Below are 15,365 nucleotides of genomic sequence, written 5' to 3' on the forward strand. Positions count from 1 at the left end.
GTAACCATTGCTTCTTCTCTAGAACCTCTTGTTTTTCTTAGCTAAATAATGGAGTCTTTTGGAGAGCATAACCATCTCTTCAACTTCTGGATCTTCTTCAGAACCTCTAGTATGAGATTCATCTTCAGATTCATTAGCTTTGAGAACTTTTGAAGACTTTCCCTTAAACTTCAGTGTTATAGACTTAGACTTTCTCACATGTTCTTGTTCATTGAGTCCAATATCATGACACTTGAGATAGCTTATGAGATCTTCAAGACTTAGAGTGTTTAGATCTCTGACTTCTTCAATAGTTGTCACCTTAGGTCTCCACTTAACAGGTAAACTCCTTAGAATCTTCTTCACATGATCAGCAACTACATAGCTTTTCTTTTGAATCTGAAGTTCAGAAACTAGATTCTTAAACCTTGAGTACATAGTTTCAATGTCTTCATCATCTTTCATTCTGGACAGTTCATAATGCTGAACAAGCATGGTAGTTTTTGTTTCTCTGACTTTCTTGTCACCTTCATAGTTTGAACACAAAGAAGCAAACATTGCTTCAGCAGTAGATTTATCACTCATCTTTAAGTATTCTTTCTGAGGTAGAGAAGCAACAAGAATGCCTATGATCTTGTCATGTTTCTTATAGAGCTTATTCTGATTAGCAATGTGTTTCTTCCTATCAACAACAACACCTTCTTCATCTAGGACCAAATCACCAACACCTCTTCAAGGATATCTCATAATTCTTCATCTAAACCCATGATATGACTATACATTATGGTTTTCCACCAAGAAAAAGTATTAGAATCTCCACTAAACATGGGAGGCTTGTTTGAACCAGCTGATTACCATAATCATATGATACAACAACACAAGATTGCGAGGAGTGGACTAACCCATATTGGGTGAACCACTATAAATTCTCTGTGTGTTATTTTTCTCTTCTTTATACTCTTATTTCATGTATACATTACACACACTTACACAGTTAATTTAATTTAAACTATTTCTTACATTTAACCTTCAGAACGTTATGAAGTTATCATACTAACTTAATTCAATTCAAGTCAACAACTTTAGAATTAATTTAAGTTACAAGAATAAATTTTAAAAAGGTCATAATTCAACCCTCCCCCCCGTGACTATTATCTACATCAATTGGCATCAGAGCTTTGACAAGTGTTAGAGAAAATATTCAATAAAAAGTATGTCTAAAGTCAAATACATCAAAAAAGGAGGATCATTTAACATACCACCACTCTTTGATGGTTCTAACTATTATTTGTGTAAATGCAAAATGAAACTCTTTCTCAGATCTCAAGACACATACATGTGGGCTGTAATCACAGATGGAGATTATGTTCCTAAGACTACAGAAGGGGTCGTAAAAGAAAAAGATACATGGACAACTGATGAAAAAGATAAGGTATTGTTAAATTCTAAAGTTAGCTTATTTTTATCATGTGCATTAACCTTGGAAGAAAGTGAAAGGGTTGATGAATGTACAAATGCCAAAGAAGTGTGGGACACTTTAAAAGTACATCATGAAGGAACCACTCATGTCGAAGAAACAAGAATTGACATTGGAGTCAGAAAGTTGAAATCTTTGAAATGAGTGAAAATGAAACCATTGATAAAATATATGATAGATTCACAACAATAGTGAATGAAATGAGATATCTGGGCAAAGTATATAGCACTCATGATAGAATTAGGAAGATACTAAGATGTCTTCCAAGTACATGGAGGCCTATGGTCACTGCAATTACTCAAGCCAAAGATTTAAACTCTTTGACTTTGGAAGTACTCATGGTTCACTAAGAGCTCATGAAGTTATACTTTAAGGAGATAAACCAATGAGAAAGGTAAAATCACTTGCCTTAAAAGCTTCTCAAGAATCCACATCAGTAACAGAAGTGTTGAAGCAAAATCCCTAATTAATTTTAAAGATAATAAACTTTAATGATTGTGCTCGTGATTTTCGGATATCAAACCGTTAATTGATTTGAATCGTCAATCTTTGAACTCTCGATTTTTATTCTTGGGAAGGGAAAAAATGAGTAAAAACCCTTGTTGAGACTTTGGATTCGGGGGTTGGTTACGCAAAGGGAAGGTGCTAGCACCCTAAGCGTCTATGGTATTCCATATGATCCTCTTACCTAAATTATCTTGTGCTAAATTCATTTGCTAACTTGAAAATTATTACCTAAAAAATCTAAGTGAAAGAATGGAGGGAGAAGAAGTATGTTTTTGGTTATTTTTATTTGTTTTGGAAAGATAAAAATCCCTTGCCTACATACCCTTAAAGAAAATGGATCAAAACCAATGTAGTTCACCTAAAAAGTTTCTTTTTGGTGGGTTCGTTGATTTTAAATTTTAGAAAATAGTTTTAAGAAGGGATAAGACGCCTCAAGGCATGAGATAAAATAAGGTGAGGTTGGTCAAATTTTAATTACAAGAAAATCAAGTCTAGTATGAATATTAATTCAATTAAGCATTTGATTAAGAAAATAAAAAGAAAAAGCAACTTGGGTTACAAACCAAGGTTTATTAAGAAAATATTTTTGAAGTTTTTTTTTATTTGAATGTTTTTGTTATTTTCAATAATATATAAAACTAATGTAGCAATGAAAAGTATGAGAATTTTGTAGTTAAAGAATTTTGTAGTGACGTTGGATTACCACAAAATCTTTTTTTTTTTTGTATTTTTTATAACATAAAGAAAAATAAAAATAAAATAAAATACCTTGAAACCGAAAGGGCAGAAAGGAGTAGAAAAAGGAGAAAGACTCGTCAACACAAGTCAAAAGAGGGAGAAGAGAAGAAAAGCACAGGAAGCATCAACTGTGTATTTCGGGGTCCTGAATGCATTGTGTGAACCCTATATTTATAGAGAAACTTCACAACTGATAGGTGAGAAACTTTGGAACAAGTAATTCATCTAGTACAAAAATATGCCAATTGTCTACCAAAATATATCATATTGAGTACAAAACTATATTATTCAGTACATAAATATATATTATTGAGTATCAAAATATATTTCAGATCAAGCACTAAAATATATTAGATTGCCTACCAAAATATATCATATTGAGTACAAAAATATATTATTTAGTACATAAATATGTTATTCAGTACATAAATATATATTATTGAGTATCAAAATATATTTCAGATCAATCACTAAAATATATTAGATTGCCTACCAAAATATTTTAGATTGTGTTCCAAAATATTCTAGATTGCGTTCTAAAATAATTTAGCAAAACTTGGGGACCAAGAAAGCACTTTTTAATAATGACCAAATTAATTATTTAATTTATCATTTCCAAATAAAAATTTTCTAGTGCTTACTTTGTTCACACAATTATGTACCCCCATGATATAATCTTAGGTCAAAAATTGGGGTATCTCTGCCGAAATTTCGTCTGAAACGATGAGGTTTTTCGGCGTTTAAAAGACGAGTAAAATTTTTTTAAATGATCAAAATTTGGGGTATGACAGATGCCCCTATTTAAGTTTCTCCGTCACGGGGATTTAAAAATAAAGAATTTTTAAATCAACGGGTTGAAGAGACTTAAATATCAAGTACGCCAATTTTGACCAATTAAAATGCTGAGGATGCAATGCTTATGAACATAATAGTATGAATGCCTATGATGCAATAATGAATGCAAGGATGACAAAGAAACATTGACTGAGGAAAAAACTGATAGATACCACTGGGGAGGAAAAATGGTCTAATACCTTTTAAATTGGTAAAGACGACATTACAAGAAAGATAAACACATGTCTATTACCTTTAGAATTGGTAAAGACGACATTACAAGAACGATAAACACATGTCTATTACCTTTAGAATTGGTAAAGATGACATTACAAGAACGATAAACACATGTCTATTACCTTTAGAATTGGTAAAGACGAATAAGACAGAACCTGAACAGACAATGGGATAAAACTTGAGAAGACTGAAATTGAGTGACGTCTCGTCATCCGGTATACCGGGAGATGACACTGTTGACATTCGTCTTCCGACCAAGCGGGGAATGAAACACTTGATATTCCGTAATCCGACAAACCGGGGAATGAAACACTTGATATTCCTAATCCGACAAACCGAGGAATAATAACCTTGACATTCCGTCTTTCGACCAAGCGGGGAATGAAACACTTTATATTCCGTAATCCGAAAAACCGGGGAATAATTACCTTGACATTCCGTCTTCCGACCAAGCGGGGAATGAAACACTTTATATTCCGTAATCCGATAAACCGGGGAATAATACTTTTGACATTTCGTCTTCCGATCAAGTGGGGAATGAAACACCTAATATTCCGTAATCCGACCAACCGGGGAATAATACTCTTGACATTCCGTCTTCCGACCAAGCGGGGAATGAAACACTTCTGAAGATTGATGAAGGATTTTTACCTCTCATAAAACTATTTACACGTAAGTATAATAGGATCGTGTCCACAGGGAGTTGCGTATTTCATAAGCATTTTCACAATATTTGTCACGTTAAGTGTTTGGGTATAAATTGTTTGTTTGTGTAAAACTATTTTCCTAATAGACATAAAAGTAAAACGAGAAGAGATAGGGCTATTCCGCTTGCGGTCAGAGACATCAACCAAGCGTAACAGCTGCAATCTCTCGATCAATTAACGGATTCTAGCCTTTTAAACCATATTATCACAATCACTCGACAATATCATTCGTGTCCAAATGATATCGTTATTTCTAAGGGATCGTTTAAACATCGATTTCCCAAACATTTAAACGATCACAAAGTCGATTGGATAATTTAATCGACGATTTCCCAACCGATTAAATTACTCAAAAGCATTAAGTCCTAGATTAAAAGTGATTATCAAATATTAACATCCATGTCTAGAGTGATAACTTAAGATAGATTGTTATTCTATTTCTAGATTCAAAAGTATGTGTCCATATCATTTTGAATCTCAATAAAACAATAAAAGCAAGAAAAACAACAATATTGAATAAATAAGCTAGAACCATATATTAAAAGATCAAAAGATTACATAATAGCTTGTTTGAATACCTCAAAACTACAAGAGTAGATGTAGCTACATATGTCTATGATAGCTTTGCAAAGGATGAAGAAAGGGTGAAGATTCCATGACAAGATCCATGATGTCTCAACAAATCTTGGCTTGAATCTACTCCTAACTACCTTGCTTTGTGTTTCTCTCTTTAGAAAAGCCCTAGTCTCTCTCTAAAACCAGAAAAATATGAATAAAAATGTAATAATCATCTTTGGAAAGAGAAGAGAAAACTATTTATATGGGCTGACTGCGTGCCAGTTCGCTTAAGCGAAGAAGAGTTAGCTTAAGCGAACAACCAGGAAATCTCCAGTTGACCATTGAGGTGCTGCCACGTGGTCCCTATCCTCTGAAGTTGGATGAACTTCGCTTAAGCGACGCATAAGCGAACATGTGAGCGAACTTTCCTGGAGCTCACTGGAACTTGGTCGCTTAAGCGAACCATGGTTCGCTTAAGCGAACTGACCTTTCTTCATGAGCGAACTGGAAGCGTGTTTGTAAGCGAACAGAACGGTTGCTCTCTGTAACTGGTTCGCTTAAGCGAACAGGAGTTTGCTTAAGCGAACGGCCCTTGGTTCAGGAGCTTCCTTCTTTTCGTCCTTGCTTGTCGTTTCCTGCATAAATGGGGTAGAATCAGGCATGTAAAGCATAAATGGTAAAATTGCACTCAAATGGTAGCTTTTCCTTATATAACTTGCAAAACAAGTCATTAATTTTCCTAAGTTAACACATGAAATATGTTACTTTTGAGCACTTATCAAACACTCCCCAACTTAGCTTTTTGTTTGTCCTCAAACAAAAGAATCAAAAAGGAAACTTACAAGGCTTTGGACAAAATTTTTAGCACGGTGTCATTCAGTTCAAACACAAAAATTTCAGGTGGTGATTCAATTGTAATTGCGCGGGCAAGCATGAAGCCTTCCACTAATCTAAGCACAAACTATGAATGTGAAACCAGTCCTAAGCACAAAATTTACATCATAAAATTCAAAACAAAAACAAGATCGTCTATGAACCACACCTAACACACTTCTTTGCAAGTAGATGAGACAACGCAATAATCAACAAATGAGGGTAATAACACACATCCAACAATCAAGCAAACATCCTGATTAAGTTAGGTTTCCATCCAAATATTATCTCAAAAAGCACAAGAGCATGGATCAAAAGGTCTTTATAGGGTTATAACTTGGTCGGGCTACAAAAGAAATGTCATATGTGGGAAAATTGAAATCAAAAAACCTATCATAGAGGAACATTCCTTGTATTAACAATTAAAACCAATAACCTTCCCTACCAATCATTCAAACCCTTGGTGATTAACAATCTATACAATAACCTTGACAACTTATTCTATTTTTGATTTTCCTTTCTTTTTCTTTTTCTTTTTCTTTTTCTTTTCTTTTTCACACTTCCATGTTGTCAGGTTATTTCAATAATTCACCATGATGCTTGACACAAAATAACTCCCTTTCTCCCCAACTTGAACACAACAAAACTCTAATTGAATGTTCCCCAACTCTAAGGCGAGGGACAAAGTACAATAAGGTTAAGGGTTCAACAAAGTAAAATTATCAAAGTCCTACAGTGCGACAAACATGAACTGGATTTTTAACAATTTGGGCAATTTCAATGAGCATCGTGCTCATGAATATTGACAGTTCATGTTTGAGGACTTGATTCATTTGGCTCAGATTTGGGTATCAGATACTCGCTCTTCTCACGGGTAGGCTTTATTTGGTCAAGTGTCTCACTCAAATTCAAAAAGTGCCTTGATCCTTTCCATGCTTTCATATAATTCAAACAATTATTGGATTTAACATAACAAAAACGAGTTAAACATTGATTGTCAGTCTCCAGCATATAATACAACAGATTGAAGCTACCTCACTTTTTGGCTAAGTACTAAGTGGTTCAAGAGTAATCATGTTTATGAAAAGAATTAGATGAGATACTTTTTGTGCAAAGTACTAGTTTCAAATTCTAGTAAAGACCTAGAAAAACAGGAAACCAATACCTTGGCTTTGCGCTTTTTTTTCACAACTAAATCATTATCACACACCTGTTTGTTTGCTCAATCTTTTGGCTCTTCCGAGCACTTCAAACATTAATGTTCATGAGCAATTTTCTTTTCAAGAAACAAAAGCAAGATTAAACAAAATTTATCCAAAGCAAATCAGTTAAAAACAACAACAAGCTAAGTTATTTAACCAAAATAAATGAAACTAAAAATACCGAAACATAGTACCATAATGACAAAATAAATTGTTCCAACATGAAAATAAAAGAAATAAGTAAAAAAAAAAATGTCAAAGAAAAACAATAAGCATCAATAAAAAATACTCAAAACTGCGCTCCCTGGTTCGCCGCATCATCCTCCATGTCATCCACTCCATGAACACTAGCAGTCCTCTCATCATCTTCCGCTGCGCCATAGTGTTCACCCCCTCCATAGAAAGTAGGCCTGTCCCCAGGCCACATGTAAGACTCCACGAATGACTCAGGTGTGAGCATCTGGTATGCGGGGTTTTGGCGAGCATCATAGAGAGACTGATAGATACCTCGATGGCTTCTGAAAAGCGCAGCATTCTGGTCCATTAAAAAATGATCTCGCTGCTCCTGCATCTGGTATCTCTGTTCTTGCCTCAGGTCTCTTTGCTCTTGCTGAGCAAAATAAGTGGAAAAAGAGGAGAAATCAAATGATCCAGGCTCTGTGGGCTGAAATGGCTCCTGCTGAGGTAACTCTGGCTCATGCTTAGGGTGCGGGATGCTGGAGGATGGCTCCTCAAGTTTGTCTGCCACTGCCTTCTCAAGACTTTTAAGAAATTTATCATCCATGGGTCCCACAAGAGTCTCAGTGAAGGGTCTGGTACACACCACACCTTGGTTCTTGACCAATCCCATAATGAATCCCGGGAATGACATTTTTGAGGCCTTATGAGTCAGACCACTCAAAGCCACATACTTAAGCTCTCGGGAAATTATCCTAGCCACATCAACCTCCCCTCCTTTTAAAATATGCCAAATAAGAGGGGTGACAGCCTTCGGAGTGGTGCTGACATGACTCTTGGGCCACACATTGTGCACCAAGAATTTGTGAATAAATGCGGCTTCAAAAGTCATGTCAGCATAACTAGCCGTGGTTCCATCGTCCGTTTTCCCTTTGTTGTAACGCCTTCCTGGCAACAAAATATCCCTCACAATCTCCTCATGGTCCCACTCTTTGTCTTCATCTTTCCGACCATACTCACACAAAGTTGGGACCGTGGGGTCCTCCGGTGGTGGTAGAGTGAGCGGGTTACCAAGGTAGGCATTGATAGCATCCCGGTCAAAATGAATGGTCTTCCCCCTCACAAAGGTCGTGTATGAGAATTGAGTGTCCATGTCCCTTTTTTCACAGTCGGGCATGGCATTGGCATAAAATTCCCTCACAATGTCCGGGTCGATCATGGTGGTTGGACTTAGGAGAGTGTCCCACTTCCTGTCAGTCAACATCTGAAGAAGGTGAGCATAAGGTCCTACGGGATTGATTCGAATCACCTTGTCATGCCACGTGCCCTTGATTAACTTCAGGTACCGATCATAGGTTTTGTTCGATGAGAAACGGTTCCGATCGGGGTTTCTAGGCAAGGGTATGGACCGGTGAATGGTTCCGGAGGATGAAGCTGTGGTTTTTCGTTTGGTGGGTACTTGATTTTTAGGTGCCATCTGCAAAACAACCAGAAAATTACAAATACATAGTATGAACAGTTAGCAAAGTATACGGAACTAAATGGGCAAGGCAGATTGGAACATAAAAAAAATTTCAAGTTTGGGTCAGTTCGCTTGGAGTTCGCTTAAGCGAACTCCTAAGCGAACATTCATGTGAAAATCTGGGTTCAGTTCGCTTAAGCGAACTTGTCAGCGAACAGTCACGCAAAAATGGTTTCACATGAATATTCGCTTAAGCGAAGGCTTAAGCGAACCGTCCCTGAACCTGCGAAATTCATCCAAAATCCAGCACATTCAGCACAATCCAGCATGTTAGAAACAGAATTCATCTCCTTACGTTTCTACAACACACTTAGTGATCAAGAAAATGAGCCTAAATCACAACATTTGCACAAAAATCATTCAAACCCTTATTTTTCAAAAACTTTCAAAATGGGTCAAATTTCCAAAAGTGAATGTTCATGGCATTTGGTTATGATTCAAGTTCATTTACACACTATAATCCTGTTCACACAGTCTCTAATTACCACAATCTAACCTAACCTAGCCCTTTCTAAAATTGCAAAAACCATGATTTTTTCAAATTAGAGCAAGAAAAGGGAAGGAATCAAACCTGTTAATTCAGTGAAGAGAATGCAAGTGCAAGATGAAATGATGCAATGAAATGAGTACTTGCCTTGAGTGTTGTTATATTTGATTTTTAAGGTTAGTGTAAGTGAAAAGAGAGGAAAGTTTGAGAAAGTGTAGAGAAAGAAGGTTGTAAAACGTTAAAGGAGAAAAGTGGGTGAGTGAGTGGTTGTGGGAAGTTAAGAGCCTTGGGAACCGGTTTTTTTTTTCTTCTTTTTTTTCTCTGGCACGACTTAGTTCGCTTAAGCGAACCACTGGTCGCTTAAGTGAACTGGACACAATTTTCTCAAAATTGCTTTGTTATGCTTGTGATCTAATCCTACAATGCAATAGATATAAAATTAACTTACAAAACTGGGGTGCCTCCCAGCAAGCGCTTGTTTCACGTCATAAGCTCGACGCCTTTTACATGAAGAAGTCATGAGTCACTTAGTGAAATTGTCGACGTTTGTCGATCAACCTCACCACCAAAGTAATGCTTCAATCTCTGCCCATTGACGGTCCAGTTAGCTTTTGTCGATGGATCTTCCAACACCACCGCTCCATAAGGCTTAATCTCTTTTATCATGAAAGGCCCGGACCACTTCGATTTCAACTTGCCCGGAAACAACCTCAACCTTGAGTTGAAAAGAAGTACCATTTGTTCCGGCTCGAAGTTTCTCTTGGTGATCCGCTTATCATGATATTGTTTCACCTTTTCCTTGTACAATTTGGAGGATTCATAGGCTTGATTCCTCATCTCTTCTAGCTCATGCATTTGAATTTTTCTCTTCTCTCCCGCTTGCTCTTGGTCGAAGTTTAAAAACTTTAGCGCCCAAAACGCTTTGTGCTCCAATTCAACCGGCAAGTGGCACGCCTTCCCATACACTAATTGGAACGGTGTGAAACCCGTAGGTGCCTTGAAAGCGGTCCTATAGGCCCACAACGCTTCATCAAGCTTCAATGACCAATCTCTCCGTGATGATGACACGGTCTTTTCTAGGATTCTTTTAATCTCACGATTGGACACTTCCGCTTGACCATTGGTTTGCGGATGGTACGGTGAGGCAACCTTATGCTTGACTCCATAGTGCTCAAGAGCTTTGGCCAATTGTGAATTGCAAAAGTGTGAGCCACCATCACTAATAAGCACTCTTGGAGTTCCAAAGCGGGTAAAGATATTTTTCTTGAGAAACTTGACCACCGTCTTGCTATCGGCTTTTGGGGAAGCAATTGCCTCAACCCACTTTGACACATAGTCCACACATACCAAAATGTTTTCATTCGAGAACGAGGAAGGGAATGGTCCGACAAAATCAATGCCCCAACAATCGAAAATTTCCACTTCTTGAATAATTTGTAAGGGCATCTCATTTCTCTTCGAGATTCCTCCCATCTTTTGGCAACTTTCACAACTTTGGACATGTTCATATGCATCTTTGAAAAGTGTTGGCCAATAGAAGCCGGCTTGAAGAACTTTGGCGGCCGTTCTTTGACCGTTGAAATGGCCACCATATGGTGAGTTGTGACATTTCCACATGATGTCCTTGGCCTCTTCTCGTGCAACACATCTCCTCAAGAGTTGATCGGCTCCGATCTTAAAGAGATGTGGGTCATCCCACACATAATGAGTAGAGTCTCGGAGAAACTTCTTCTTCATTTGGTAGTTGAAATCATCCGGTATGACCCCCGTGGCTTTATAGTTCGCCATGTCGGCAAACCATGGCCTCTCTTGCACCATCAACAACTTCTCATCCGGAAACTCTTCACGGACCTCTTGTTCGTTCTTGGTTACCTCATTGTTGATTAGCCTAGACAAGTGATCGGCCACCAAATTCTCCGTTCCCTTCTTATCCTTGATCTCCAAATCAAACTCTTGTAACAAGAGCATCCACCTAATGAGCCTAGGCTTTGAATCGGCTTTGGTGATCAAGTACTTGATCGCTGCATGGTCAGTAAACACAACAACCTTCGAACCAATGAGGTAAGAACGAAATTTCTCTAATGCATAAACAATAGCAAGCAATTCTTTTTTCTGTGGTTGCATAATTAATTTGAGCATCATTTAAGACCTTGCTTGCATAGTGTATAACATGAAAAACTTTGTCCTTCCTTTGACCTAAAACAGCCCCCATCGCATAATCACTAGCATCACACATAAGTTCGAAGTTAAGATTCCAATTTGGTGCGGTGATTATGGGTGCGGAGGTCAATTTTCTTTCAAACATTCAAATGCTTTTAAACAATCATTGTCAAATTCAAAGGACTTATCTTTGTTGAGAAAATTGCTCAATGGCTTTGCAACTTTGGAGAAGTCCTTGATGAAACGCCGATAGAATCCAGCATGACCAAGAAAACTTCTAACGCCTTTGACGTTGACGGGTGGTGGGAGTTTTCCAATGACATCAACTTTGGCTTGATCTACCTCGATACCCTTGGATGAAATCTTATGACCAAGAACAATACCCTCGGTAACCATGAAGTGACACTTCTCCCAATTGAGTACCAAGTTAGTTTCCTTACACCGCTTCAATACAATGTCCAAGCTCTTCAAACACAAATCAAAAGACGACCCGAAGACCGAGAAATCATCCATGAACACCTCCATGCATTTACCAATCAAATCGGAGAAGATGGCTTGAACACACCTTTGGAAAGTTGCGGGTGCATTACACAAGCCAAAAGGCATTCTTCTATAAGCAAAAATACCAAAAGGACAAGTGAAGGCCGTCTTCTCATGATCATCCGGGTTCACGGAGATTTGATTGTAGCTGGAATAACCATCAAGAAAGCAATAGAAAGATTGACAGGAGAGTTTCTCAAGCATTTGATCCATAAAAGGCAACGGGAAGTGATCCTTCCTTGTAGCTTGATTGAGTCTTCTATAGTCAATGCACATTCTCCATCCGGTGACGGTTCTAGTAGGAATCAACTCATTCTTCTCATTGGTGATCACCGTCATTCCTCCTTTCTTGGGAACCACTTGAACCGGGCTAACCCAAGCACTATCCGAGATTGGATAGATCATGCCGGCTTCAAGTAGCTTTACCACTTCCTTGCGCACCACCTCTTTCATTGTGGGATTCAAACGGCGTTGCAGTTGAGCTACCGGTTTAAAGTCTTCTTCCATTAGAATTTTGTGCATGCAATAAGATGGACATATCCCTTTCAAATCGGATAATTTCCACCCTATCGCTTCTTTGTTGAACTTGAGGATTTCCACCAACTTTGCTTCTTCAGTGACGGACAAGGAGCTACTAATGATCACCGGTTTGGTACCACCATCTTCAAGGAACACATATTTCACATGTGATGGTAAAACTTTCAATTCAACCTTGGTGTCATCAACTTTGGCTTCTTCCTTGGAGTCCTCTTTCAACTCTTCTAGTTTGGCTTGATGCGGGGGAATCTCTTTCAAGGTGTCTAGCTCCTTCAAACATTCTTCAATTTCTCTTGCCTCTTCGGCACTTATGGTGTTGAGTGCGACTGTCAAAGCACTTTCAAGAGGCGTTCGTTTATGAAATTGCTTCCGGGTGGTCATGATGACTTCTTCGGTTGCATCCATTTTAAAACATCCGAACTTGTCTTTTGAGTGCTTTATGGCTTCACGAATGTTGAAAGTAACCTCTTCTTTATCAACTTTGACCTTCATGATGTTATCATCGAGGTCAATCATCATTCGGGCAATTTGCATGAAGTTCCTACCCATAAGTAGAGGCACATCTTCATCCTCCTCGATGTCCATCACTACAAAATCCGCCGGGAATACAAATTTATCAACTTTAACAAGCACATCTTCGGCTATTCCCAATGGTGTTGCAAATGATTTATCGGCCAATTGCAAGGTCATCCTAGTCCGCTTGATACATAAATCACCAACTCTTTTGGCGACGGACAAAGGCATGAGATTTATGCTTGAACCAAGGTCAAGTAGTGCCTTACCAACATTGATAGTGCCTATAGCTACCGGTAGAGTGACTCTTCCCGGATCTTGTTCTTTCTTCGGCAACCTCCGTTGGATGATAGCACTACAATTAGCATCAAGTTGGATGGTTTCTTCATCATGAATTCTCCTCTTCTTGGAAAGCATGTCTTTCATGAACTTAGCATACGCCGGCATTTGCTCCAAGGCTTCCGAGAATGGAATGTCAATTTGCAATTTCTTGAAGAGCTCAAGAAACCTTGCGTATTGCTTTTCTTTATCCTTCTTTGATGGAGCATGTGGGTAAGGTAAGTGTTGATTCAACACCTTTTTCTCAACTTCCTTCTTTTTTTTCTTCTCTCTCACCACATCTTTCTTTTTTCTCTCCATCTCATTTTCAACTACTTTTTTATTATTTTCTTCTAGCTCCTTCTCACTACCTACTTCAACATCATCCTCCTCGAGATCAAACTCTTCAACAACCCTCCGCTCCACTTCAATGTCACCTCCTACACCCGTACTAATTACCTTACCACTCCTTGTTGTTATGGCTTTGCAATGCTCTTTCCCTTTTGGGTTGTCTTGAGTGTTGGCGGTGAACGCTCCTCCTTGTTGGTTGGCTTGAGACATGTGTTGAGCCATTTGACCCACTTGTGTTTCAAGGTTTTTGATGGATGCCTCATTGCTCTTTTGGGTTGCCATGGACATTTGCATGAATTGGTTCAATGTCTCATCCGTGCTTTGAGGGCGGTTTTGTTGTTGTGGATTATTTTGTGGCGGATATTGATATTGATTATAATATGGTTGTTGATAGTAGTTTGGTGGTGGTGGTGGATAATAATAATAGTTTGGTGGTGGATAATAATAATAGTTTGGTGGTGGTTGTCTCCATGGTTGGCCAAATTGGTTCCCTCTTGGGAAGTTGTTGTTACCCGGATATCTCCCTTGATTGGAATTTCCCGGAAATTGGCCTTGACTTGAGCTACCGGCTTGTTGCCCTTGTTGTTGTGGTGGCCTTTGTTGGTTTCCCACAAAATTCACTTCTTCTTCGCATGGTGGGGGACAACATCCGGTTGGATGGTCACCGAAACACAACTCACAAGCATTGACTTGTAAGGTACCTTGGTCTTTTTTGAGTTGCTCTAGGATTTGCTTGGGCATGTCTTTCATTCCTTTTTGCAATGCCTCTATTTGTGCCAACAATGCATCACTAGACTCCAATTCAAGAATACCGGCTTTCCTTTGTGAAGGGTTTCGGTTGTGAGATGACTTTCGGGTGTTGAGTGCCATTTGATCAATTATCTTTACGGCGTCCGAAGGGGTTTTCTACATTAAAGATCCAGATGAAGCGGCATCCAACATGTTCTTGGATTCACCTTGAAGTCCTTGGCGGAAAAGGTATATTTGCATTTGACTATCAAAACCATTCTTTGGACAATTTCTCAACAAAGATTTGTAGCGCTCCCAAGCCTCACAAAGTGATTCATTGACACCTTGACTAAACATAGTAACTGCGGTTTTAGCTTCCATGTGCCTATCTTCTGGGAAGAACCTTTCGTAGAAAGCTTTCTCCAAGGCATTCCAATCTAGCATCAGTGCGGTTGATTGGTCCAAATACCATTGTTTAGCCTTCCCTATCAACGAATGAGGGAACAATCTACAAAACACGGCCTCTTCTTCCTCTTCACTAGCTCCCACTGAACCGGCTAGCTCATAAAAAGTTGTGAGGTGCTGGTATGGGTTCTCATGATCAAGACCGGAAAAAGGGTGATTAGTGATCAAGTCGATAGTACTTGATTTCATCTCAACTTGCCTTGTAGTTTGCCCTCCGAGACGAGCAAGTCTTCTTGGACTAGTCCAACATGATAGTGCATTTTCAACTTCATGAATTTCAGGTGGAGGTAAATGTTGTTGCCTCTCCATGCCGATGATGTCTTCCTCGTCCACACTACTCGGAGATGGTGGTGGAGAAAGTTGTGGAGACCCCCTAGGAGATTCCCTAGGAAAAGAACTAGAAGATCCTGATTGTTGGGCCAGCCTAGCTAGTCTCTTTACTTCCTTTGTTTTA

Source organism: Medicago truncatula, chromosome 1 (genome assembly GCF_003473485.1).
Source record: "Medicago truncatula cultivar Jemalong A17 chromosome 1, MtrunA17r5.0-ANR, whole genome shotgun sequence".
Taxonomy (NCBI): Eukaryota; Viridiplantae; Streptophyta; class Magnoliopsida; order Fabales; family Fabaceae; genus Medicago; species Medicago truncatula.